Source organism: Tamandua tetradactyla (genome assembly GCF_023851605.1).
Source record: "Tamandua tetradactyla isolate mTamTet1 chromosome 1 unlocalized genomic scaffold, mTamTet1.pri SUPER_1_unloc_1, whole genome shotgun sequence".
NCBI lineage: Eukaryota > Metazoa > Chordata > Mammalia > Pilosa > Myrmecophagidae > Tamandua > Tamandua tetradactyla.
In genome coordinates this window covers 2152474-2178329 of record NW_027518237.1, presented here as the reverse complement: position 1 = coordinate 2178329, position 25856 = coordinate 2152474, and the positions used below count along the sequence as shown (strand labels likewise).

At 40.5% G+C, this 25856-nt stretch overlaps 1 long non-coding RNA gene across 1 annotated transcript in view; it reads right to left on the bottom strand.

Annotated features, from left to right (window-relative positions):
- Positions 1-3122: 3122 nt before the first annotated feature.
- The window catches only part of LOC143672686 (uncharacterized), a 36675-nt gene continuing 13941 nt past the window's right edge, over positions 3123-25856 (bottom strand). The window contains exons 2-3 of the long non-coding RNA XR_013169944.1: positions 22816-22935; positions 3123-3347 (exon numbers count right to left, since the gene is read on the bottom strand). This is a non-coding gene — a long non-coding RNA (uncharacterized LOC143672686). The remainder of the gene's footprint in view (positions 3348-22815; positions 22936-25856) is intronic.

Genomic DNA, 25856 nt, shown 5'->3' with positions numbered 1-25856 from the left:
TTCAACATCCTTTCCTGTTGAAAACACTTGAAAGGATAGGAATACAAGGGAACTTCCTTAAAATGATAGAGGGAATATATGAAAAAGCAACAGCTAATATCATCCTCCATGGGGAAAAATTGAAAACTTTCCCCCTAAGATCAGGAACAAGACAAGGATGTCCATTATCACCACTATTATTCAACATTGTGTTGGAGGTTCTAGCCAGAGAAATTAGACAAGAAAAAGAATTACAAGGTATCAAAATTGGAAAGGAAGAAGTAAAACTATCACTGTTTGCAGACTATATGATACTATATGTTGTAAACCCAGAAAAATCCACAACAAAACTGCTAGGGCTAATAAATGAGTACAGAAAAGTAGCAGGTTACAAGATCAACACTCAAAATTCTGTAGCGTTTCTATGCACCAGCAATGAACAAGTTGAGGGGGAAATCAAGAAACGAATCCCATTTACAATTGCAACTAAAAGAATAAAATACCTAGGAATAAATTTAACTAAAGAGACAAAAAACCTATACAAATAAAACTACAAAAAACTGTTAAAAGAAGTCACAGAAGACCTAAATAGATGGGAGGGCATACCGTGTTCATGGATTGGAAGACTAAATATAGTTAAGATGTCAATCCTACCTAAACTGATTTACAGATTCAATGCAATACCAATCAAAATCCCAACAACTTACTTTTCAGAAATAGAAAAACCAATGAGCAAATTTATCTGGAAGGGCAGGGTGCCCCAAATTCCTAAAAGTATCTTGAGGAAAAAAAGTGAAGATGGAGGTCTCACGCTGCCAGACTTTAAGGCATATTACGAAGCCACAGTGGTCAAAACAGCATGATATTGGCATAAAGATCGATATATCGACCAATGGAATCGAATAGAGTGCTCAGATATAGACCCTCTCATCTACGGACATTTGATCTTTGATAAGAGTGTCCAGCCAACTCACCTGGGACAGAACAGTCTCTTCAAAAATGGTGCCTAGAGAACTGGATATCCATATGCAAAAGAATGGAAGAGGACCTGTATCTCAAACCCTATACAAAAGTGAACTCAAAATGGATCAAAGATCTAAACATTAGGTCTAAGACCATAAAACAGTTAGAGGAAAATGTAGGGAGATATCTTATGAAACTTACAATTGGAGGCGGTTTTATGGACCTTAAACCTAAAGCAAGAGCACTGAATAAATAAATAAATAAATGGGAGCTCCTCAAAATTAAACACTTTTGTGCATCAAACAACTTCATCAAGAAAGTAGAAAGACAGCCTACACAATGGGAGACAATATTTGGAAACGACATATCAGATAAAGGTCTAGTATCCAGAATTTATAAAGAGATTGTTCAACTCAACAACAAAAAGACAGCCAACCCAACTACAAAATGGGAAAAAGACTTGAACAGACACCTCTCAGAAGAGGAAATGCAAATGGTCAGAAGGCACATGAAGAGATGCTCAATGTCCCTGACCAGTAGAGAAATGTAAATCAAAACCACAATGAGTTATCATCTCACACCCACCAGAATGGCCATTATCAACAAAATGGAAAATGACAAGTACTGGGTAGGATGTGTAGAAAGAGGCACACTTATCCACTGTTGGTGGGAATGTCAAATGATGCAACCACTGTGGAAGGCAGTTTGGTGGTTCCTCAAAAAACTGAATATAGAATTGCCATACGACCCAGCAATACCATTGCTAGGTATCTACTCAGAAGACTTAAGGGCAAAGAAACAAATGGACATTTGCACACCAATGTTTATAGCAGCGTTATTTACAATTGCAAAGAGATGGAAACAGCCAAAATATCCATCAACAGATGAGTGGCTAAACAAACTGAGTTATATACATATGATGGAATATTATGCAGCTTTAAGACAGAATAAACTTATGAAGCATGTAATAACATGGATGGACCTAGAGAACGATATGCTGTGTGAGTCTAGCCAAAAACTAAAGGACAAATACTGTATGGTCCCACTGATGTGAACTGACATTCGAGAATAAACTTGGAATATGTCATTGATAACAGAGACCATCAGGAGTTGGAAACAGGGTAAGATAATGGGTAATTGGAGCTGAAGGGATACAGACTGTGCAACAGGACTAGATACAAAAACTCAAAAATGGACAGCACAATACTACCTAATTGTAATGTAATTTTGTTAAAACACTGAGTGAAGCTGCATCTGAGCTATAGTTTTTTGTTTGTTTGTTTGTTTGTTTGTTTTTTGTTTCTTTATATATATTCTTTTATTTTTTCTCTATATTATCATTCTATATCTTTTTCTGTTGTTTTGCTAGTTCTTTTCCTAAATCGATGCAAATGTACTAAGAAATGATGATCATGCATCTATGTGATGATATTAAGAATTACTGATTGCATATATAGAATGGAATGATTTCTAAATGTTGTGTTTATTTTTATTTTTATTTTTTTAATTAATAAAAATAAATAAATAAATAAATAATATGGGGAACAAATGTTAAAAATAAATTTAGTTTAAAGTGTAGTGGTAAATGAAAGCGAGGGGTAAGGGGTATGGCATGTATAATCTTTTTTTTTCTGTTATCGCATTAGTTCTTTTTCTATTGTCTTTTTTATTTTTTTCTAAATCAATGCAAATGTTCTAGAAATGATGAATGTGCAACTATGTGATGATATTAAGAATTACTGATTGTATATGTAGAATGGAATGATATTTTAATGTTTTGTTTGTTAATTTTTTTAATTAATAAAAAAATAAAAAAGAATCTCCCATGCATCTTCTGTCCTCAGAAACAATGAATAAAAAGTATAAACTGTCAAAATCATATTTGTTATAACAAATAATCACAGGTTTACTGCAACCACATTGAAGAGAGGGCCAGCAGAGAGCACCCTGTGTCTTCCTACATAAGAAAGAATTTCAGTTGAAAGTTAGCTGCTTTTCCTCTGAAGAACTATATGTTAAACAAATCAATCCCCTTTTATTGAAAGCCAATTCATCTCTGGTGTGTTGCATTCTATCAGCCAGCAAACTAGAACACTGGGCATGTACAACTGCTGAACCTCCCTTCATTCAAAACAGCCCCCACCCCTAGTTATTTACCACTTCTACCATCCCATCTCAAAAAAGCAACCAAACACCAACCAATTTGTGTTTCCCTTAGGTCTCTTCAGAATCCTTCGGAATGAACACAATTCGTACCAAAGATCTTTCCCTCCTCAATCACTCCCAGTGGCATTCCATTATTCTTCTGGAGTGACCCACATTGTTGCATAAATTTAATCAATCTGATTTAGTCCAACTGCATTTCTGTTCCTGGTAGCCTTTGTTAAAGCTTAAGTGGTCAAATCCTATAAGCAAAATAAGTTACAGTTCAGAGAAGAGGGAATAATTATTTGCAATGTGATGAAATATTAAAGAAACAATGAGTGAACTAGATCGTGGATAGACATACAAAAATGAATATTGTCTAAATAAAGCAATTTTCAGAAGAAACATAAAATATGACATCATTTATGAAAATTCAGAAACAAAATATGTCCATTTTGGATATGTAAAGAGATAGTAAAAACAATAAAAATATAGATTAAAATGGTACATCAAAAATTAATGATGCTAGCTCCCATTTAGAAGGAAGAAATAAAAGATATTAGTAGTGAGACAAATGTCTGATAACATTCTATAATCTTCAATTTCATAAACATAAATTATTGAATTAAACACCATAAATATACAAAACTTGCCAATTCTGGGAACAATCATACAAAGTTCATTATTTTATTCTCCAAACACAATTTTTTGAACTAAAAATATGAAATTTGATCATCAAATTCATGAGAGCAGCTTATTTTTAATCTGTTGATGTATTTAATCATCCATTCATTTACTGAACAAATATTACTAATTAATTACAGTTTCACAAGATCCCTAGTTCCAGTTTATGCCCCTTTTCATCTTATAAACCATGTAAACACTCAGTCTGAGGTTATACAGCTTTACCCTCCAGTTTAATCTTTATAACAGCTTATTCAAAAACCTTAGCATTTATGGACTTTCAGACTGAAAGAGGCAAAGCATACAGCCACAGGAACTTAACTCTGAAACTAAATTAGAATTAAATGTTAAAGTGGTGATTTGTGCAAATTAAATATCAAATCTCATACAACATAAACCTATTATCATAAAGGGAAGTAAAATATTTAGTGTATATTGCATACACAGTGCTAGTAAATGTAAGAAGAAAAAGGCCTTTTCCCAACAATGTGACCTTTGAATTTTAGCTGTTTTCATTTTCAGCAGTCCTTGAACAAAAATTAAATCTAAATGACTATATGGATAACTATGAATAGTGCCATCTCAATTGAAATTCCAATGGCATTCTTTGTAAAAATGTAAATCTTAAAAATTCATATGGAATTGCAAAAGACTCTAATAACCAAAACATCTTGAAAAAGAAGAAGAAAGAAGAAGGATTCATATTGTTTTTGACAAGCAAGTCCATTCAGTGGGGAAAGAAGTCTTCGCAAAATTATGCTGGGAAAAAAGGGTATCCACATGAACAAGAATGAATGTGAATCCTTACCTCCATCACACACACAAATTCACTCAAAATAGATCAGAGACATATAAAAGCACCCGAAGTATAGAACTCATAGGCGAATACATGCAGAAACATCTTCACTGTCTTATGCTAGGCAATGAATTCTGGCTTTACACAAAGATTACAAGAAACAAAATAAAAACTAGATAAAGTAGACTGTATGAACATTAAAAGATTTTGTTCATAAAAGGATGTTAGTAATAAAGTGATACAACAGTATGGGAGAAAATATTTGGAAAATATATTTGGGAAAATTTTATCAAGAGTACACAAAGACTTCCTACAACTCAATAACAAAATGCAATCAATCTAATGAGAAAAATTGAAAAGGACTTGATTAGATATTTCTCCAAAGAAGATATGTAAGTAGCCAGTAAGTGCATGATAAGAGCACAATATCATTACCCATCAAGGGAAATGCACATTAAAACTATAGTGAAATATGACCATACAATTGTTAGAATGGCTAATGTTTTAAAATGCAAAATAAAAAGGATTTGTGAGAGGCAGAGAAATAAAAAGCTTAGTACATTTTAGGGATGTGCTGTATAAATCAGTTTGAGGATTATTAAAATAATTAAATAAAGAATTACCACCTGACCCAGTAATTTTACTTCTAGGTAATAAACATATAGAAAGCAGGGACTCAGGCAGATATATGTACACCAATATGTATAGCTTCATTATTCACAATAACCCACAGGTGGAAACAATGAAAATATCCACCAACAGATAAATGTGTAAAACAAAATCTGGTATATATAAACAATAGAATATTATTCATTCCTAAAAAGGGATGAAGTTCAGACACATGTTGAACATGGATGAATCATGAAGACATCATGCTGAACAAAATAGTGTTGGAGACATCATGCTGACACAAAGGAGAAATGTTGGTGATAAGACATATATGAAATTGCAAGAACACAAGAATTCATAGAGGTAGAAAATAGGTTCAAATCTGTGGTTTGAAAGAGAATATGGAGTTAATGCATAGAGGGTGCAAGGCTTTTGTTTAGAGTGATGGGACAATGCTGATCATTGATGGTGATGTGGGCAGCACAACACTGAGAATGCGATTAATGTACTTAATTTTGTGCTTGGGAATGGTTGAAATGGGCGTGTTTATAAATTAAGTTTGTTTTCACAATTAAAGAGGGAGGGAGGGGGAGAGAAAGAGAGAGAGAGAAAGGGAGTGAGAGAGAGAGGAAGAAGAAGAGGAGGAGGAGGAGAAAACAAGTAAGCAGCTATATATGATCCTGGAATGAATTTAATAATGGAAGAGAAACTGCTATATATCGGGATACATGTGAAATTGGAAGCCATACTACAATCTTCATACCCATGTTAAATTTCCTGATATTGATAACTATACTTAAAGTGGTTACATAAGTGAATGTACTTGTTCTAAAGGAAAAGTAAATGAAAGGAATATTTAGAACCTACACTACAATGCTTAGAAAGCAGATGCATACACGAAAATAGGAAGAGACAAAGTGATTTTACTAGATGTCGATAATGATAATATAGACATGATAGATACAGCTATATAAATGAGAGATTAAATGATAGATTGAGATAACTGATGGAAGAGAGCTATAGATAAATTAACAGAGAGAAGGAAAGAGAGAGGGAGAGAGAGAATGAAATAATGATATATTCATTGAGGTAAAATGTTAAAATCAGTAAATTTGGAATTTGGGTAGTGTGTATGTGAGTATTCTCTAGGTTTTATATTATTTTTGCAACTTCCAGTAAATTTCAAATTATTTCAAAATGAAATGCTTATAAAAAAGAAAAAAGAGACAAACTAATTTAAGATACCTTCATGAAAGACTGCTTACAAATAGACAATGAACACTTGGTAATGTTCATCAGGGAAAAGCAAATATAAATCACGATGAGATATCACTTCATATCACTAGAATGGCAAATTCTCAAAAGACTGACAATAAATACTAGGTGTTGTCAAAAATGGAAAAATCAGAGCTCCCACAGTTTTTGTTACTCAAGTATTAAATGGAACAACCATTTTGGAAAAGTTGCTCAACATCAATAACCATAAGGGAAATGCAAATCAAAGCCACAATGAGATACCATATCACACTCACAGTAAGCGCTACAATTGCAAAATCAAAACAAAAAACCAGAAGCATTAATGAGAATGTGGAGTAGTTTGGTTTGCTAAAGCAGCTGGAATGTGATATATGCGAAATGGAATGGCTTTTAAAAAGAAAATTTCTTAAGTTGCAAATTTACAGCTCTCAGACCACAGAGATGTCCAAACTAAGGCATTCATAGAAAGATACCTTAACTCAAAAGGCTGATGTCTGGCCTATGGAAAGGCACATACGTGGTGTCTGCTTCATTGATCCTGGTTTCATTTCCTCTAGCTTCTGAAACCAGTTGTTTCTTCTCTCAGCATCTGCAGGTCTTCTCTTAGTTCCTCTGGGTCTTCCTGTGCCTCGGTATCTGCTCTCTCTCTCAGCACTCCAAACATCTGTGTCACTGTCAGCTTTGAGGCAAATTTTCTCCATGTGTCTGCATTTGAGGTTTTTCCCAAATGTTTTCCCTTTTAAAGGGCTCTAGCAACCTAATCAAGATTCACCTTGAATGGGAGGACTCACATCTCCATCTAATAAAAAGGCCACACTCGGAATTGTCTGTTTCATCTCTATGGAAGCAATTTAACAAAAACAACTCATACCCACAGCTGGGTGTATCACATTTTAATGGAAACAATAGAATTAACATTTCCCACTCTAAACAATAGGTCTGCCCATAAGAGATTTTATCAGGATTAAAACATGGCTCTTCTGTCATCCATAAATATTTCAAACCAACACATGGATAAATAGGAATACTATTCACTGTTGGTGGGAATGTTAACCAGTGTAAACTCTATGGAAAACAGTTTGACCATGCCTTCCATATTGGATGTTCACCTTTCTATCAAAATCTTATCTCTCCAAGTACTCTCTTCCAACAATGTCAGAGTTACATTACCAAATTGTATGAATTATTGCTTGATGTATCTTAATTTAGTTCTGTTTGAGTGTGTCACTCTGCACATGACTTCTGTACACAGTTACCTCTGCATTTACTAGATTAAAATATTTGTAATAATGAAGCTAACATTTATAATTTATTTGCCAGTGTTAAATCAGTCCTAAGCTTACATGCATTACCTTTGACAGACTCAAGAAGACTGTGAATTTTCTCAAAGAGTACAGGTAATTATATTTTGTCTCCTTCTATATGACATGACTGTTGTCTGCTTTGACCAATATAAATCTTTGGAGGTGAAACTGCCTCACATCAAAGGAATAGATATAAAGGAATCTTGGGGTCCTTGAATATTCAATGTCATACCACTAAGCCGTAAGAATTCTGATGGCCCTGAGACTGGCATGCTGGAGAGACCAAGTGTACATGTTTCAGTCCTCAGTCCCACTGAGGTCAGCCCTCAACTCCCCTTGCTAAAACACCAACCAAATAAGTAACACCATCTTAGTCCTCTAGATAAGCCAAAGCTGCTAGCTAAACAACACTGTATGATGTGTTTCAATGCTACATGAAGCAGAAACATTGCCCATATAAAACCTACCTGAACTCCTAACCCACAAAATCATGAGTGAAAATGAAATGGTTCTTGTGTTACACCATTAAATTTATGTTTTCATCAATGATTTTTAATTGAGTTATAATAATCTAAAGTGTACAATTACTTATTCAGAGTAACATCATAAAGCTGTGTAATCATCATTGCAATCTAGTTTTGAACATTTTTATTGCTCCACGCATAAGAAAAATAAGAATAAAATATAAATAAAAATAAATAAGAGGAATGGCAATGGTCGCTTGGTGGCAAAATTCATGCTTGCCATGCTGGAGACCTGGGTTTGATTCCTGGAGCCTGCTCATGCCAAAAAATGAAAAAACTAAAAGTAAAGAAGTACACCAAAAATATCCCATAAGCCACACACACCTTATTATTCATTTTTGTCCTTTTTTCCTTACTCATCTGTCCATACACTGGATAAAGAGAGTTTCAGTCAAGATTTTCACACTCACATGTTCACAAATTAAATGCCCTATATTTATTCCATCATCTTCAAGAATGAGGAATGGCCGTTCAACATTTTCAGGCATTTCCCTATAGCTACTCCAACGAACCAAAAACTGAAAGGGGATATCTGTATACTGCATAAGAGTAACTTGTAGAAATATTTCTCAATCTTATATAAAATCTTTCAGCTGCTGAAACTTAATTTGTTTCATTTGTCCTTCCCCTATTGGTCAAGAAGTCTAATTCCTATGATGCCAATAAATCATTAAGGGATTCCCAACTACATTGATGTTAGCATTTTGTTACCTCTATTACTCATTTTTATGCCATACGTTCTACCTGTCTGTTGACAAGGTAGATAAAAGGAGCATCAGACACAGGGATTGGCCTCTGCCTGTCAGAAGCCTGGGCCCGATGATGCGCTCCAGCACCGGGGCACCCCCTGGGATTCGCTGACTCGCAGTTGCCGTCACCGCCCTGTCGGCTGGGCGACTGGGCAGTGGGCGGAGCTCCTGCTCTGCACCACCTCCCCGGGTTCCTCCCACCTCTGACTGCGACAGACATGTGTGATGCGGGGGCTGTGGTCCCTGTGAGGTTTGATTTGTTTTCATGTTTTCCCTCCTTTTCTCAAGTACCAGGAGACACCAAAGACAAGGAACCTTTCCTATTTTGATCATTCCGTTCTGCCGTTATTCAATGAGGAGCTAAGAATTTCATCACATAACTTGCACCTTCATCTTCATGATCATTTCTTGGAACACTTCCATCCCCTCAGAAGGAGAAATAGAAAGGAAACAGGGAAAAACTGCGCTCATAGCATAACCCTTAAACCTCCCTCCTTTCTTTGATCGCTAGCATTCCCAACTACATTGATGTTAACTTTTGTTCCCTCCATTAGTCATTTTTATGCCATACGTTCTACCTGTCTGTTGACTAGGTAGATAAAAGGAGCATCAGACACAGGGATTGGCCTCTGCCTGTCAGAAAACAGGGCCCAATGTTGCGCACTGGCACTGGAGCACCCCCTGGGATTCTGAGACCAGAATTTGCCAACACCGCCCGGTCCGCTGGGCTGCTGGGCAGTGGGCGGAGGGTCCTGCTCTGCCCCACCTCATCGGGCTCCTCCACCATCAAACTGCGACAGACAGTTGTGACGAAGGGGCTGTGGTCCCTGTGACATTTTGTTTTGTTCTCGCATATTCCGTCCTTTTCGCAAGTACCAGAAGACACCGAAGACAAGAAAACAATCCTATTTTGATCATTCCGTTCTACCTTTATTCAATGAGGAGTTCAGAATTTCATCACATACTTGCACGGTCATCCTCACGATCATTTCTTGGAACTCTACCATCCCCTCAGAAGGAGAAATAGAAAGGAAACAGGAAAAAACTGCGCACATACCATAGCCCTTACGCCTCCCTTCTTTCTTTGATCGCTACTTCCCAATTCTTTGATGTTAACCTTTGTTCCCTCTATTACTCATTTTTATGCCATACGTTCTACCTGTCTGTTGACAGGGTAGATAAAGGGAGCATCACACACAGGGATTGGCCTCTGCCTGTCAGATGCCCTTCACGATGGTCTGCTCCGGCACCGGAGCACAATCTGGATTCCCTGACCCGCAGTTGCTGCCACCGCCCTATCGGCCGGCCGGGTGTCTGGGCCGTGGGTGGGGTCTCCTGCTCAGCCCCTCCTACCCGGTCTCCTCCCCCTACTGACTGCGACAGACATGTGTGGCGAAGGGGCTGTGGTCCCTGTGACATTTTGTTTTGTTTTCGTGTTTTCCTTCCTTTTCTCAAGTACCAGAAGACACCAAAGAAAAGGAAACATTCCGATTTTGATCATTCCCTTCTGCCATTATTCAATGAGGAGTTCAGAATTTCATCACATCCTTGCACGTTCATCATCGTGATCATTTCTTGGGACATTTCCATCCTCTCAGAATGAGAAATAGAAAGGAAACAAGGAAAAACTGCTCATAAACCATAGCCCTTACACCTCCCTCCTTCCTTTGATCGCGAGCATTCCCAATTACATTGATTTTAACATCTGTTCCCTCTCTTCCTCATTTCTATTCCATACGTCCTACCTGTCTGCTGAGAAGGTAGCTAAAAGGAGAACCAGACACAGGGCTTACCCTCTGCCTGTCAGAAGCCCGGGCCCGGTGGTGCGCTTCATGCACCAGAGCCTCCCTGGGGCTCCCTGACCCGCATTTGCCACCACTAAACTCTCAGAAGGAAGCTGGACAGTGGGCTGGGCCTCAGCTCCAACTCTCCAGGCTCCTGCCCCCTCTGACTTCGCCACACATTTGTGACGCAGGGGCTGTGATCCCTGCGGTTTTTTCTTTCAGCTTCATGTTTTACTTACTGTTCTCAAGCACCAGAAACATCAAAGAAAAATAAACGTTCCTATCCTGATCATTCCGTTGTGCCGTTGTACAATGAGGAATTCAGAATTCCATCACATCCTTGCACATTCAGCACTGTGATCATTTCTTGGGACATTTCCATTCTCCCAGATGGAAAAATAGAAAGGAAACAGGGAAAAACTGCACACATACCGTAGCTCTTATGCCTCCTTTCTTTCTTCAATCACGGGCATTCCCAACTACATTGATTTTAACATTTGTTCCCTCTCTTCCTCATTTGTCTTCCATACGTCTTGTCTGTCTTTTGACAAGGTAGCTTAAAGAAGCATCAGACACAGGGATTGGCCTCTACCAGTCAGAATCCTGGGCCCAGTGGTGCGCTTCCGGCACCAGAGCCTCCCTGGTGCTGGCTGACTCGCATTTGCCATCACCAAACTCTCCGCCTGGTGGCTGGGTAGTGGGTGGGGCCTCATGCTCAGCCCCACCTCCCAGGGCTCCTCCCCCCACTGACTGTGACAGAACTTTGTGACGCAGGGTCTGGGGTCCCTGTGATTTTTTTCTTTGATTTCCTTCTCTCAAGTACCAGAAGACACCTAAGGAAAGGAAACAGTCCGATTTTGCTCATTCCGTTCTGCCATTATACAATGAGAAGTTCAGGATTTCATCACATAACTGCACATTCGTCACCATGACCATTTCTTGGAACATTTTCATCCTCTGAGAAGGAGATATAGAAAGGAAACAGAGAAAAAAGTGCGCCCACAACACAGCCCTTTCGCCTCCCTCCTTTCTTTGATCACTAGCATTCTCAACTACATTGACTTTAACATCTGTTTCCTCTGTTTCTCATTTTTATTCCATACGTTCTCTATGTCTGTTGACACGGTAGATAAAAGGAGCTTCAGACACACGGTTTGGCCTCTACTGTGAGAAGCCTGGGCCCTGTGGTGTTTCTGGCACCAGAGCCTCCCTGGGGTTCCCTGACCCACAGTTGCCACCACCGCCCTGTTTGCCAGGAGCTTTGCATGGGCGGGGCCTCCTGCTCAGCTCCACCTCCCAGGGCTCCTCCACCTACTGACTGCAACAGATCTTTGTGATGCAGTGACTTGGGGTCCTGTGATTTTTTTCTTTGATTTCCTTCTCTCAGGTACCAAAAGACACAAAAGGAAATGACACATTCCTATTTTGCTAATTCCGTTATGCTGTTATACAATGAGTAATTCAGGATTTCATCACATACCTGCACATTCGTCATCACGATCATTTCTTGGAATATTTTCTTCCTCTCCGAAGGAGAAATAGAAAGGAAACAGAGAAAAACTGCATGCACACCATAGCCCTTTCACTTCCCTCCTTTCTTTGATTGCTAGCATACACAACAACATTGATTTTAACATCTGTCCCCTTTATTTCTCATTTTTATTCTATACGTTCTGCTTGTCTGTTGACAAGGTAGATAAAAGGAGCATCAGACCAATGGTTTGGCCTCTGCCTGTCAATACCCCAGGCCCAGTGCTGCACTTCCAGCATCCAATTTTCCCTCGGGTTCCCACACTTGCATTTGCCACCACTGCCCTGTCAGCCAGGCGGTTGGGTATTGGGCGGGTCCTCCTGCTCAGCTCCACCTCCCAGGGCTTCTCCCCCCACTGACTGCGACAGACCTTTGTGATGCAGGGTCTCGGGTACCTGTGTTTTTTCCTTTGATTTCCTACTAGCAAGTACCAGAAGACAACAAAGGAAAGGAATCATTCCTATTTTGCTCATTCCATTCTGCCGTTACACAATGAGTAATTCAAGATTACATCACATACCTGCACATTCGTCATCATGATCATTTCTTGGAAAATTTTCATCCTCTCAGAAGGAGAGATAATAAGGAAACAGAGAAAAACTGTGCACATACTATAGACCTTTCGCGTCACTCCTTTCTTTGATCACTAGCATTCCCAACTACATTGATTTTAACATCTGTTCCCTCTATTACTCATTTATATTCCATATGTTCTGCCTATCTGTTGACAAGGTAGATAAAAGGAGTGTCAGACACAGGGTTTGGTTCTGGGGGTGCTTGCAGCCTCTCCAGCTGGTCCAGACTGGGGTACACTGTGTGTCTGGTTACTATTGTGGCTCTGGGAGCTGTTCTGTACTGTTTCTGGTTATTTAATAGTTGTTCTGGAGGACAAACTAAAATGTGCATGTTGTTAAGCTGCCATAATGACCTGAAATTCCATTCTGGGTTCTCTGTTTCCTTTCCACCTCTCCTTCTGAGCAGATGAAAATTTTCCAATAAATGATCATGATGACGAATGTGCAGGTATGTGATGAAATCCTGAATTACTCATTGTGTAATGGCAGAATGGAATGAGCAAAATAGGAATGTGTCATTTCCTTTTGTGTATTCTGGTACTTGAGAGAAGGAAATCAAAGAAAAAAAATCACATGGCCCCAAGTCACTGTGTCACAAAGATCTGTTACAGTCAGTGATTGGAGGAGCCCTGGGAGGTGGAGCTGAGCAGGAGGCCCCGCCCATGCCCAGCAGCCCGGCCAACAGGGCGGTGGCAGCATCTGTGGGTCAGGGAACCCCAGGGAGGCTCTGGTGTCAGAAGCACACCACCGGCCCTGGGCTTCTGACAGGCAGAGGTCAATTCCTATATCTGATGTTCCTCTCATCTACCTTGTCAACAGACAGGCAGAAAGTATGGAATAAAAATTAATAATAGAGGGAACAGATGTTAAAATCAATGTAGTTATGAATGCTAGTGATCAAATAAAGGAGACTAGTTTGGTATGGGAAAATCTGGCTGGGATCTATAATATCTAAGTAGACCCTCCTAAGTGTGTGTGGGGGAAAGGCACCACACAAGCAGGGCAAGAAACAAGAAAACAAGGACTGAAAAATTCTCCTCTGTTAAACAAAACTTAAGCTAAAGGTCCAGATAAAGCTGAATGGAATGTCAAAGAACAGACAATGAATTCATCCAGCAAGAAAACCCTATATAAAAGAAGTGAAAGCAATCTCCAGAATAAACTAATTAAGGTAATTAAATGCCTAGATGCCAGAAAAAAATAACAAATCACACTAGGAAAACTGAAGATATGACCCAGTCAAAGGAATAAACCAACAATTCAAATTACATGCAGGAGCTAAAACAACTAATTCAGAATGTACAAACAGACATGGAAAACCTTATCAAAAATCAAATGAATGAATTGAGGGAGGATATAAAAAGGCAAGGAAAGAACAAAAAGAAGAAACTGAAAGTCTGAAAAAACAAATCACAGAACTCATGGGAATGAAAGACACAGTAGAAGAGATGAAAAAAACAATGGAAACCTACAATGGTAGATTTCAAGAGACAGAACCTTAGATTTCTGAACTGGAGGACAGAACATCTGAAATCCAACAAGAAACAGAAACTATAGGAAAAATTGAAAGACAATATGAAGCACATGAGTATACGTGTTGTGGATGTCCCAGAAGGAGAAGAGAAGGGAAAAGGAGGAGAAAAACTAATGGAGGAAATTATCACTGAAAATTTCCCAACTCTTATAAAAGACTTAAAATTACAGATCCAAGAAGTGCAGTGTACCCCAAAGAGAATAGATTCAAATTGACATACTCTAACACATTTAATAATCAGAATGTCAGAGGTCAAAGAGAAAGAGAGGATCTTGAAAGGAGCAAGAGAAAAGCAAGCCATCACATACAAGGGAAGTGCAATAAGACTGTGCACAGATGTAACAGCAGAAACCATGTAGGTGAGAAGACAGTGGGATAATATATTTAAATTATTAAAAGAGGAAAACTGCCAGCCAAGAATTGTATATCCAGCAAAATTGTCCTTCAAAAATGAGGGAGAAATTAAAACATTTTCAGACAAAAAAATCACTGTGAGAATTTATGACCAAGAGACCAGCTCTGCAAGAAATACTAAAGGGAGCACTAGAGACAGATACAAAGGCAGAAGAGAGAGGTGTGGAGAAGAGTGTAGAAAGGAAGACTATGAATAAAGGTAAAAAGAAGGAAAATTAGATATGACATATAAAATCCAAAAGGCAAAATAATAGAAGAAAGTACTACCCATGCAGTAATAACACTGAATGTTAATGGATTAAACTCTGCAATCAAAAGACATTGTCTGGCAGAATGGATTAAAAAAACAGGACCCATCTATATGCTGTCTCTACTCAAAGGACATGAGGCCAAGGACACAAATGGACATTTACACACCAATGATTATAGCAGCATTATTAACAATTTCCAAGAGATGGAAACAGCCAAAATGTCCATCAACAGACAGTTGGCTAAACAAACTGTGACATTTACATAAGATGGAATATTATGCAGCTGTAAGACAGAATAAAGTTATGAAGTATGTAACAACATGAATGGACCTTAAGGATATTATGCTGAGTGTGATTAGCCAGAAACAAAAGGACAAATACTGTATGGTCTCACTGATATGAACTGATATTAGTGAATAAACTTGGAATATTTCCTTGGTAATGGAGACCATCAGGAAATAGAAATAGGGTAAGATATTGGGTAATTGGAGCTGAAGGGATACAGATTGTGCAACAGGACTGAATATAAAAACTCAGAAATGGACAGCACAATATTACCTAACTGTAATACAATTATGTTAAAATATTGAATGAAGCTGCATATGAGAATGATAGAGGGAGGAGGGCTGAGGCATAAAGAAAGATAGATGATAAAGATTGAGATGGTATAATCTAGGAATGCCTAGAGTGTATAATGATAGTGACTAAATGTACAAATTTAAAAGATGTTTTTGCATGAGGAAGAACAAAATAATGTCATTACTGCAGTGTGCTGAAAATAGATGGCCCTTAGTATTTTAAAATTTCAACTAATGGGTGAGACTAAAGCAAAAAATGTTTATTTGGTACAAATCTATACTTTGACTAGTGCATCTCCTAATATAACTATGTAGATAGTTGATTGAACACCTTAAGTATGTGGAACTTTGTATAGGACATGAGATATTGTTGGTTTGTCCAGGTGATGCCCTGATGAATCCCAGAGTGATTTGATCAGTGAAGGGAAAAGTATTTGCAAAGCCCCCTCCCAGGAATGGTGAGAATGGGCAAAAACTCAACTTCCCCAAGTTGAATTCTCAATATTCTCACAAGCGGTGTGGACAACTAAAGCTATAGGCTGAGCCCCCAGTCTTGGGGTTTGTTCATATGAAACTTAACCTTACAGGGGATAGGTCAAGCCTACTTAAAATTAAGCCTAAGAGTCACCCCTAAGAGAGCCTCTTTTGTTGCTCAGATGTGGCCTCTCTCTCCAGCCAACACAGCAAGCAGACTCTACGTGGGACGTGACTACCAGGGTGTGGATCTTCCTGGCAGTAGGGGACAGAAATCCCAGAATGAGCTGAGATTCAGCATCAAGGGATTGAGAAAAACTCTAGAATGAGCTGAGACCCAGCATCAAGGGATTGAGAAATCCTTCTTGACCAAAAGGAAGAAGATTGAAATGATACAAAATGTCAATGTCTGAGAGATTCCAAACAGAGTCGAGGGGTTATCCTGGAGGTTATTCTTATGTATTAAATAGATATCATCTTGTTATCCAAGATGTAATGGAGAGGCTGGAGGGAACTGCCTGAAAATTTAGAGCTGTGTTCCAGTAACCATGTTTCTTGATGATGATTGTATAATGCATAATGTGACATGGATTGTGAAAACCTTGTGTCTGATGCTCCTTTTATTTGCCTTGTCAACAGATGAGAGGAACATATGGAATAAAAATAAATAATAGGGGGAACAAATGTTAAAATAGATTTAGCTTGAAATGCTAGTGATCAATGAAAGGGATCAGTAAGGGGTATGGTCTGTAAATTTTTTTTTCTGTTGGTTATATTTTTCTGTTGTCTTTATATTTCTTTTTCTGAATTGATGCTAATGTTCTGGGAAATGATCATGATGATGAAAATGTAACTATGTGATGATATTGTGAATTGCTGTGTGCATGTGTTGGGAATGTTTGTTTCTGGTAATTTTTTTTAATTACTAAAATAAATTTAAAAAAGAAAGGAAACAGAGAAAAACTTCGCACACACCATATCCCTTTGGCCTTCCTCCTTTCTTGATCACTAGAATTCAAAACTACACTGACTTTAACATCTGTTCCCTATTACTCATTTTTATTCCATACGTTCTGCTGTCTGTTGACAAGGTAGATAAGAGGAGCATCCGACACAGGGATTGGCCTCTGCCTGTCAGAAGCCCGGGCCCAGAGGTGAGCTTCTGCACCAGAGCCTTCCTGGGGTTCCCTGACATGCAGGTGCCGTCACCGCCCTGTGGGCCAGGCAGCTGGGCAACGGGCAGTGCCTCCTGCTCAGCTCCACCTCACAGGGATCCTCCCCCAACTGACTGCGACAAATCTTTGTGACCCAAGGGCTGGTTACCCTGTGATTTTTTTCTTTGATTTCCTTCTCTCAAGTACCAGAAGACACCAAAGGAAAGGAAACATTTCTTCTTTGCTCATTCCGTTCTGCTGTTATACAATGAGTAATTCAGGATTTCATCACATACCTGCACATTCATCATCATGATCGTTTCTTGGAACATTTTCATCCTCTCAGAAGGAGATGGAAAAGAAAGAGAGAAAAACTGCACACACACCATATCCTTTTCGCTTCCCTCCTTTCTTTGATTGCTAGAATTCAAAAATACATTGATTTAAACATCTGTTCCCTCTATCACTCATTTTTATTCCATACGTTCTACCTGTCTGTTGACAAGTTATATAAAAGGAGCATCAGACACAGGGATTGGCCTCTGCCTGTCAGAAGCCCGGGCCTGGTGGTGCGCTCCTGCAACAGAGCCCCCCTGGGGTTCCCTGACTCGCAGTTGCTGCCACCCCCTTGTCAGCTGGGCGGCTGGGCCCTGGGCGGGGCCTCTTTCCCAGATCCACCTCCCAGGGCTCCTCCCAACACTTACTGCGACAGACCTTTTTGACACAGGGGCTGTGGTCCCTGTGATTTTTTTTCTTTTCTCTTCTTGTTCAAATTTCTTTTCTCAAGTACCAGAAGACACCAAAGAAAAGGAACCATTCCTATTGAGATCATTCCGTTCTGCCGCTATACAGTGAGGAATTCCGAATTTCATCACATACCTGCACATCCATCATCGTGATCATTCCTTGGAACATTTCCAACCTCTCAGCAGGAGGAAGAGAAAGGAAACAGAGAAAAACTGTGCACATACCATGACCCTTATGCCTCCCTCCTACCTTTGATCACTAACGTTCCCAACTACATTGATTTTTAACCTTCATTCTCTCTATTAATCATTTTCATTCCATACGTTCTACCTGTCTGTTGCCAAGGCAGATGAGAGGGGCATCATACACAGGGATTGGCCTCTGACTGGCAGGAGGCCAGGCCTGATGGTGCCCCCTGACACCAGAGCACCCCTGGGGTTCCCTGAAGCACAGTTGCTGCCACTGCCCTGTCGGGCGCGGCTTTCTGCCCAGCTCCAACTCCCAGGTCTCCTCCCAACACTGACTGCGACAGACCCATGTGACGCAAGGTTTTTTCTTTTCTTTTCTTGTTTTAGTTTCTTTTCTCAAGTACCAGAAGACACCAAAGAAAAGGAAACATTCCTATTGTGATCAGTCCATTCTGCTGTTATACAATGAGTAATTCAGGATTTCATTACATACTGCATATTCGTCATCATGATCATTTCTTGGAACATTTTCGACCTCTCAGGAGGAGAGATAGAAAGGAAACAGAGAAAAACTGTGCACACACCATAGAATTTTCACCTCCCTCCTTTCATTGATCACTAGCATTCACAAATACATTGATTTTAACATCTGTTCCCTCTATTATTCATTTTTATTCCATATATTCTGCCTGTCTGTTGACAAGGTAGATAAAAGGAGCATCAGACACAGGGTTTGGTTCTGGGGGGTTCACCAGGAGCTGCTCCTCAGCCCACATTTGGGGTCTCCATTGGGCAGCAGCTGGGAGCCACCAGCTTTGGCCCCACTTACTCTCTGGCAAACTTGGTAGCACCATCACAAGCTGCAGGCATAAGCTCTCCTGCTGCCCAGCCACCCAGTGGCAGTATGACAGAACCAGTGTTTCCAGGACTCACACCCCCACATTTCACCTTTGGAATCCCTGTCAGCACCAAAAGGGCCTATGGAAACAACACAGGTGCTGCCACCAATGACACAAACCTGACTCCTGGCTTTGCTACTGCCACGGGGATGCCCAGCACTGGGGATAGCAGCTCACTGGGTGCAAAGACTGATAGAGGACCACTTGTCTTTACAGGACCTGCAGCCCTGAAGGGAATTACAGGCTGTGGGGTCAGTGTGCCCACCCCACGACCCAGTTCCATGTCTGGAGCTCTGAACTTTGGGGAAGGGCCAAGCGGTAGAGGCAGCATCACTTCTGTTCTACAGACACCAACCATCCAGGGTATGCCTAATGCAAGAGCAGTGGGAGGTGAGAGCACACTACATGGGCACGGGGACCCTTTAGGTCCCTCTTTAGACCAAGGGAACTGGAGTCTACCTGGCCGAAATTCAGGTGGTTCAGTGGGAGGAGATGGCAGCACTGCTGGGCTAGGAGGCCCTTTAGTTCCCTCTGCCCATCAAGGGACCCGGGGCCCACCTGCCCAAAACACAGGTGGTTCGCTGGGAGGACACAGCAGCACAGCTGTGCATGGGAGTGCTTTAGTTCCCTCTGCCCATCAAGGGTCTTGGGGCCCACCTGGCCAAAAGACAGGTGGGTCAGAGGGCAGACAGAGCAGGACAGCTGTGCTAGGGTGTCATTCTCTTCCCTCTGTCCACCAAGGGACCTCAGGGACACCTGCCCAAACTACAGGTGGGTCGGTGGGAGGAGACAGCAGCAAGCTGTGCTAGGGAGCCCTTTTGCTACTGGCTTTGGTGGAAATGACTGACCTTGGCATGGGCAAGTGAGGAAGCAGCCTTGCCTTGGTGAACCCCCATCACCTATCCAGGTCTCACGAAGACATTTCTTTCAGCCCAAGACACAGCATCTTGGTAAGGTAGAAGCAAAACTCACTTTGGGAACATTGATTATCTGATGTCCTTTCGGAATGGCCTTTCCACGTCTGAAACAAGTTCCCATCCTAGTGCTGCTGAACTCAACCTGCTCACTCTCCATATTGATATATAAATGCGTTGTTCCTGACTTCCTCCACTCGTGTGTCTTTGCTCTTTGCGCCAACTGTGGAGGAAGGACTGGCTGATACGAGTGATGATGTGTTGAGACAGACCTAGCTAAAGATCTCTGGCCAAACAAAGAGGATGGGGAGTTAGCCATATTTTATGATTGCTTGTACTAGCTTCTGGTAGCCTCTGGCATTGGAACATTAGGGATGGCAATGCAGGAGGAAGCAAGGCCCATAAAAGGGAGAAACCAGGTGACCCACGCTTTTCTCTCTCCTCTGAGCTTATCCCCCACCCCCTCTGACCTCACCGTAGAGCCTATCGTGCCTGGTGCATATCAAGAAATCACACTTTCTAATTGCAGTCTTTAAAACTGTTTTAATGTCTTTTTTTGTATCTTCTTATTTAACTTAGCATTAGACTAATCACCCTTACACATTCATCCCTCACTCAGAATGGATGATTTGGCATCCACATGCTGGGCCCAGAGGAACAGAGGAAACAAGAGCTCGGGTGCATTCTGTAGTTGTTGAACCCGTTAAGTGATGGTTTTTACCTGTTCCCGAGATGTTAACACTCTTCCTTATAGTGTCAGAAAAATCTCTTGTTAATAATCAGTCTCCCTCTAGTCTACACCACTAAAAGATCAAAGCACAAGATACTTTATTATGGCTATGTAAAACTACATCTAGATCTGATTGACCGTTGGGACTTATTGTTTCTTTTGTAAACATAATTGATGAAAATAACATCTTTCGGAAAAACAAAATACAATAAAACAAGAAAATGTTTAAAAGATGTTTCCCTTTCTTCCTTCCTTCCTTCCTTCTCTCTGTCTTTCCTTTAAAAAAAAAAAAAAAAAAATAACATCTTTCTAAGGCAACCCACCACCCAGGAGAACCATCTTTACATGGTACAAGAGAAAAATGTAATAATTTCCATCAGCTGTTTACAAATTTTTCTTTATTCAAGGTGGCCTCGATAGTACGTCTCTGTGCTAGGAATGGGGAGAGAGCCTTAATCGACACTTCTTGCCCCAGAGAAATCTACAATGTCGTCGGGGAGACAGGTGAGTAGAGTCAAAATATAGCAGTGGTGGTGAAAATATGAAAGTAATAGAAAGTAGGAAGGACTTACTATGAGGGGGTGAGATGAAACATGGACTGTGCCTCAAAGAAGGACGAGGGAGGTGCCAGGCATTGAAGGTCTATTGCCAGGACAAAGCAAAAGGAGGCTAAAAGGCAGGTAAAGAAGAGAGGTCACCAGTAAGTGGGACACTTTCAGGAGGTCCCATGTGGCTGAAAAGGGACGCCAAAGCCAGAAGATGTAGCTGCATGGTTTGGCAGTGGCATATCAGGGCCACCGTTACCATATTTGTCCCTTTCCTGAAAGAAAGTAAGGAAATTCGCGTAAAGATAGTAAGCAAAAACAAGTGAGAATAGCATACATTGATCTTAGAAAATATCCTTTTGGCTGCGAGAGGTAAGAATAAATGGTCCCAGAAGAGAGACAAAGAGACTTATGGGAAACGTGGCAGTGACCCAAGCAAAGAAGAGCCGACAATCTCCTGGTCTATAGTCGCCGACAGGATGAAGGGGTGAGAGAACAATGAAGAGAAGAAGGTAACTGCAACAAGACCAGGTCTATCTAGCCATCTTGCACGTGTAAATGCACAGAAGTAGTTTGGCGAAGATATAAGCACGACTTTAAATATTGTGGGATGCCTCTGGAGGATCCAGGCAATATTCAGAAGGCAGTTCATTCGCTCATCCATTTCAGATGCATTGACTATCTTGCATGCAGTAAGGGATTATTCGAGATTGCAGCATGGGAACTGAGATTGGTGGAGAGAGGAACATGGGTTTCCACTGAAAGGGTGGACAGGGTAAGCCCCACTAGGAGGGTGAGAAGTGAGCAAAATTTATAAAGAGGTAATCGAGTCAGACATCTGAGGGAAGAGCCTTCCAGAGGATGGGAATTGCAGATGTTGGGAATAAGCACAGGTGTGGTCCACAGGATGAATTCTGGCATCTGGTGTCCCCAGGGAGTAAGAGTGGAATTTGCAAATGGGAGAATGGGGGCAGAGGAGGACTGAGAAGATGTGGGTGGAATTCTCTGCCCCATCATGTATTTATCAGTTGTGTAGTCACAAACAGCTGACTCAGGCCGCAAGGGTCTGCATGTCTTCAGTGCTTTACCAGGATAGAAAGTCTCTTCATGTCAATTTCTTAGCTTGTGGAATAAAATTCAGTAGTGTAGGAAAGAGACTTGTCATCTATCGTTGTTTGAAGAATATGTGAATAGAAGAGAGATGTATAAATGGCTGGCTGGCTGGCTGGCTGGGTGATGGAAAACAGGTTAGATAGACAGACAGATAGCTGGGCAAGCAGACAGAGTATGGAGAACTCTGAGTACATCGGTAGGTAGATGACAGAGATAAGAAGAGGATGGGTGGTTGAATGGATAGAGAGATAGACAGAAACAGACAGATATGTATGCTCAAGAAGTGACTTCCTAAGGCTGTCGTGCTTTGAGCGTTTTTACCAAGCAACTCAATTAGGTGATGCCCATTTGCAAGGGAGTGTAGAAGTACTTACTCGACCCATCAGGAAGTCAACACATGGAAACACACGCAGTCATCGGCCAGGGTCGATGCGCTAGCAACATGGATCGATTGGTGGCCCTTCAAAGACGTGTCCACATCCCAGTCCCTGGACCTGTGAATGTTACATACTTGGAAAAAGGGTCCTAGTAGATGGAATTATGTTCATGATCTTGTGATAATGAGCTTATGCTAGACGATTTCAATGGAACTTAAATCCTGTAGCTGTCTCCTTTCAGTAGAGGGAGATTGGAGACAGAAAAGAGGACATAGACACAAAGATGAAAAGGTGACATGAAGACCCAGGCAAATAATGAACTGATGTTTCCATAAGCCAAGGAAGCTGATCATAATGTGACCATAGACTAAGCCATGAGCATGTTCTGTCCTAGGCCCTTCTGATCTCCACAGGTGATAATGATCATGAAGACTAGATAATGTCTTTCTATTATTTCACACCACTGGGTTCACGCTAATTTGTTACTGCCACCCCAATAAACTGATATCTTTGGTAAAAGACTTTTCCACAGGACTCAGAACTTTTACTGCACAAACCTGTCTGACCTACTCAAAATAATCTTCCACCTGTTTAGGCCGAACATCCCAACACACTAAAGACCCAGACACAAATCCACCCACCCTGGAAGCATCGAATGCATTTCAAAATGGACATTTTACACCCCTCAACTACTCCTTTGGTTCTTGATGTTCCCAGATAATACACCAGAGACTGGGGCCTCTTAATGGCCTTCTACTATGCACAACGTCATTGTTTCATCCTGATTTGGAAGGAGTTCAGAAATACAGCAACAGGGTGACAGTGGAGGCCAAATGACCCCTTTCCTTTTTGGAAACCTTGGTTCAGAAACTTACATTCCTGTGACAGTCCAGGTGTTATAACTGAACCCTGGAAATGGTCAGATTTAAGAACTAGCAATTCACAAGGCTGCAGAAACAGAAGAAACCCATGGTAAGCCTCAAGGAAGAGAAGAGAATGAGTCAAGGCAAGCAGGTCCAGCTACAAACTTTTCCCATAGTTTTCCAGGTAAGTCACTTGACCATTCAAGAGGTGGGGTGAAAAGAGAGGAACAGAGCTTGGAAGACCCTAAAGAGCTCTCTTGGCTGGACTGAAACACCAGGGGCAGGGAAGGCAGAGTCCTGCACTGTCTTCTACCCCCAAACACAATGCAAAAGAAATCAGAAATCTCTTTCACCCTGACTTATGCTTGGTACCCTAATGGCTGGAGACGAGAGCAAAAAACATCTTGATTAACTGCTAAGAAAAACCCTGTGAAAGCAGATTCTACCACACACCTCAAAGGAAGGATGCTGACCTCTATTCTTCAAGTATTTCTTGCCAAGCGTACCACCAACATTCTTAATATTTCCGCTACGTGTGCCCTATGGCAAAGTCATGCGTGCTTTCCTGATGCGAAAGTGGAATGTATCTATGGGAATAAGGGAAAGCATGAGAAGCCATGTATCAAACTTTCGGAAATGACTCTATTGAGGTCAATCTCTGCTAACACTTATTACAGGTGAACCTTGGTCAACAGCATGAGTGCACTTTCTCTTCTGTATCTGGAAGGGGATCATAAATCAGACCAGTTACAAACTGTGCAGCCAGGCTCGATTAGAAGAGAAATCCAATGCCCAATGCTGCTCTGTTGGCAAGTGAGCGTTCCAGCTCATTCTTACCAATTCAGCATAGTATGCTCCATGGCAAAGTCATGTATTTTCCTGATGTGAAAGTGAAATGTATCTATGGGAATAAGGAAAAATATCAGAAGCCACGTTCAATCTTTCAAAAACGACTCTACTGAGGTCAATCTCTGCTACCCCTTATTTCAGGTTTATGTTAGTCAACAGTATGAATGTACTTTCTTTTCTGTATCTCAATTGTGATCATAAATAATATGTTCTCTACCACTTTATTTTGTAAGCTGTATTACTGTGGTCACACTTCATTCTCTTTCCATGTGAGCATCCCCTTATTGCAGCACAATTTGTTGAATTTTTCTTTTGATTGGTGTTTTGCCTGTTACTTTGTTTGTTTACAAGATGCATAGGATGGTAATCAACCCTGGGTCTCCTGCATGGTAGGCTAGAATTATCTTCCTGAACTACCCTTGCACCCACACCACTTTTTCACTTACCCAAATAAGTGACAGCTAACCACTATTACCAAAGCACCATCCATAGTCAATTACAATAGAGAAAATTAGATGCTTGTTTGCCTCCAGAAACTATGTAGAAAGAGAGAGAGATGTAGAAAGCATAATTACCACCTTGTGCAGCAAAGCGACCTTCTCCGAAGCAAAAGTACACCGGTGGCAAAAATAAGAGTTTTTAAAAGGAAAGGGAAGATTTCACAGAAAGGATGATATGCAAATCTAATCTCAAAGAGTGAATTCGTGTTTTCCAGTTGCACAACAGGGAAAATAGAATTCTTGCTGGAGGAAAAGCACAATTCAAGTTAGTAAATTGTTCATATAACCCTGCTATATGAACGGGCAAAGATAGGAGAGAAGATTGGATGGACTTACAAGCATCATAAATATCTACAAATGCAAAGGCCTTGATACATTTCAACTGATAGGAGAACATTTGCATTTTAGCAAGTTTACTCTAATGGAAACTTTGAGGACCAAATCAAGGGGAGAGAAAGTAGAATTAGTAGCTCCAATACAAAACAATAAGGATGCGCTGTGAAAACCAGAAAACAGATTAGAAAGATGCTTAAGTAGAAGAACCTAATGGGTTTGATGATGGCTTGGGTGGTGGATACTCAATAAGGCTACACTACAACATTTTTCTATCTTGAGCAAATGTACCTCATAATGACCTTATTTCACCAGGAACTTGCTATCACTATGAGGATGAGTGCTTAAATCCCATCCCAGCTCACAGTGTCCATTTCTTACACATGGATATAAAGGCCTAAATATATTCTCTAGAATATGCCTTATCTGGTATTCATTTTGGATAAAAAAAAACGTGAACCTCAAGAGGTTCAGAATCTTAGTTTAGAGAAAC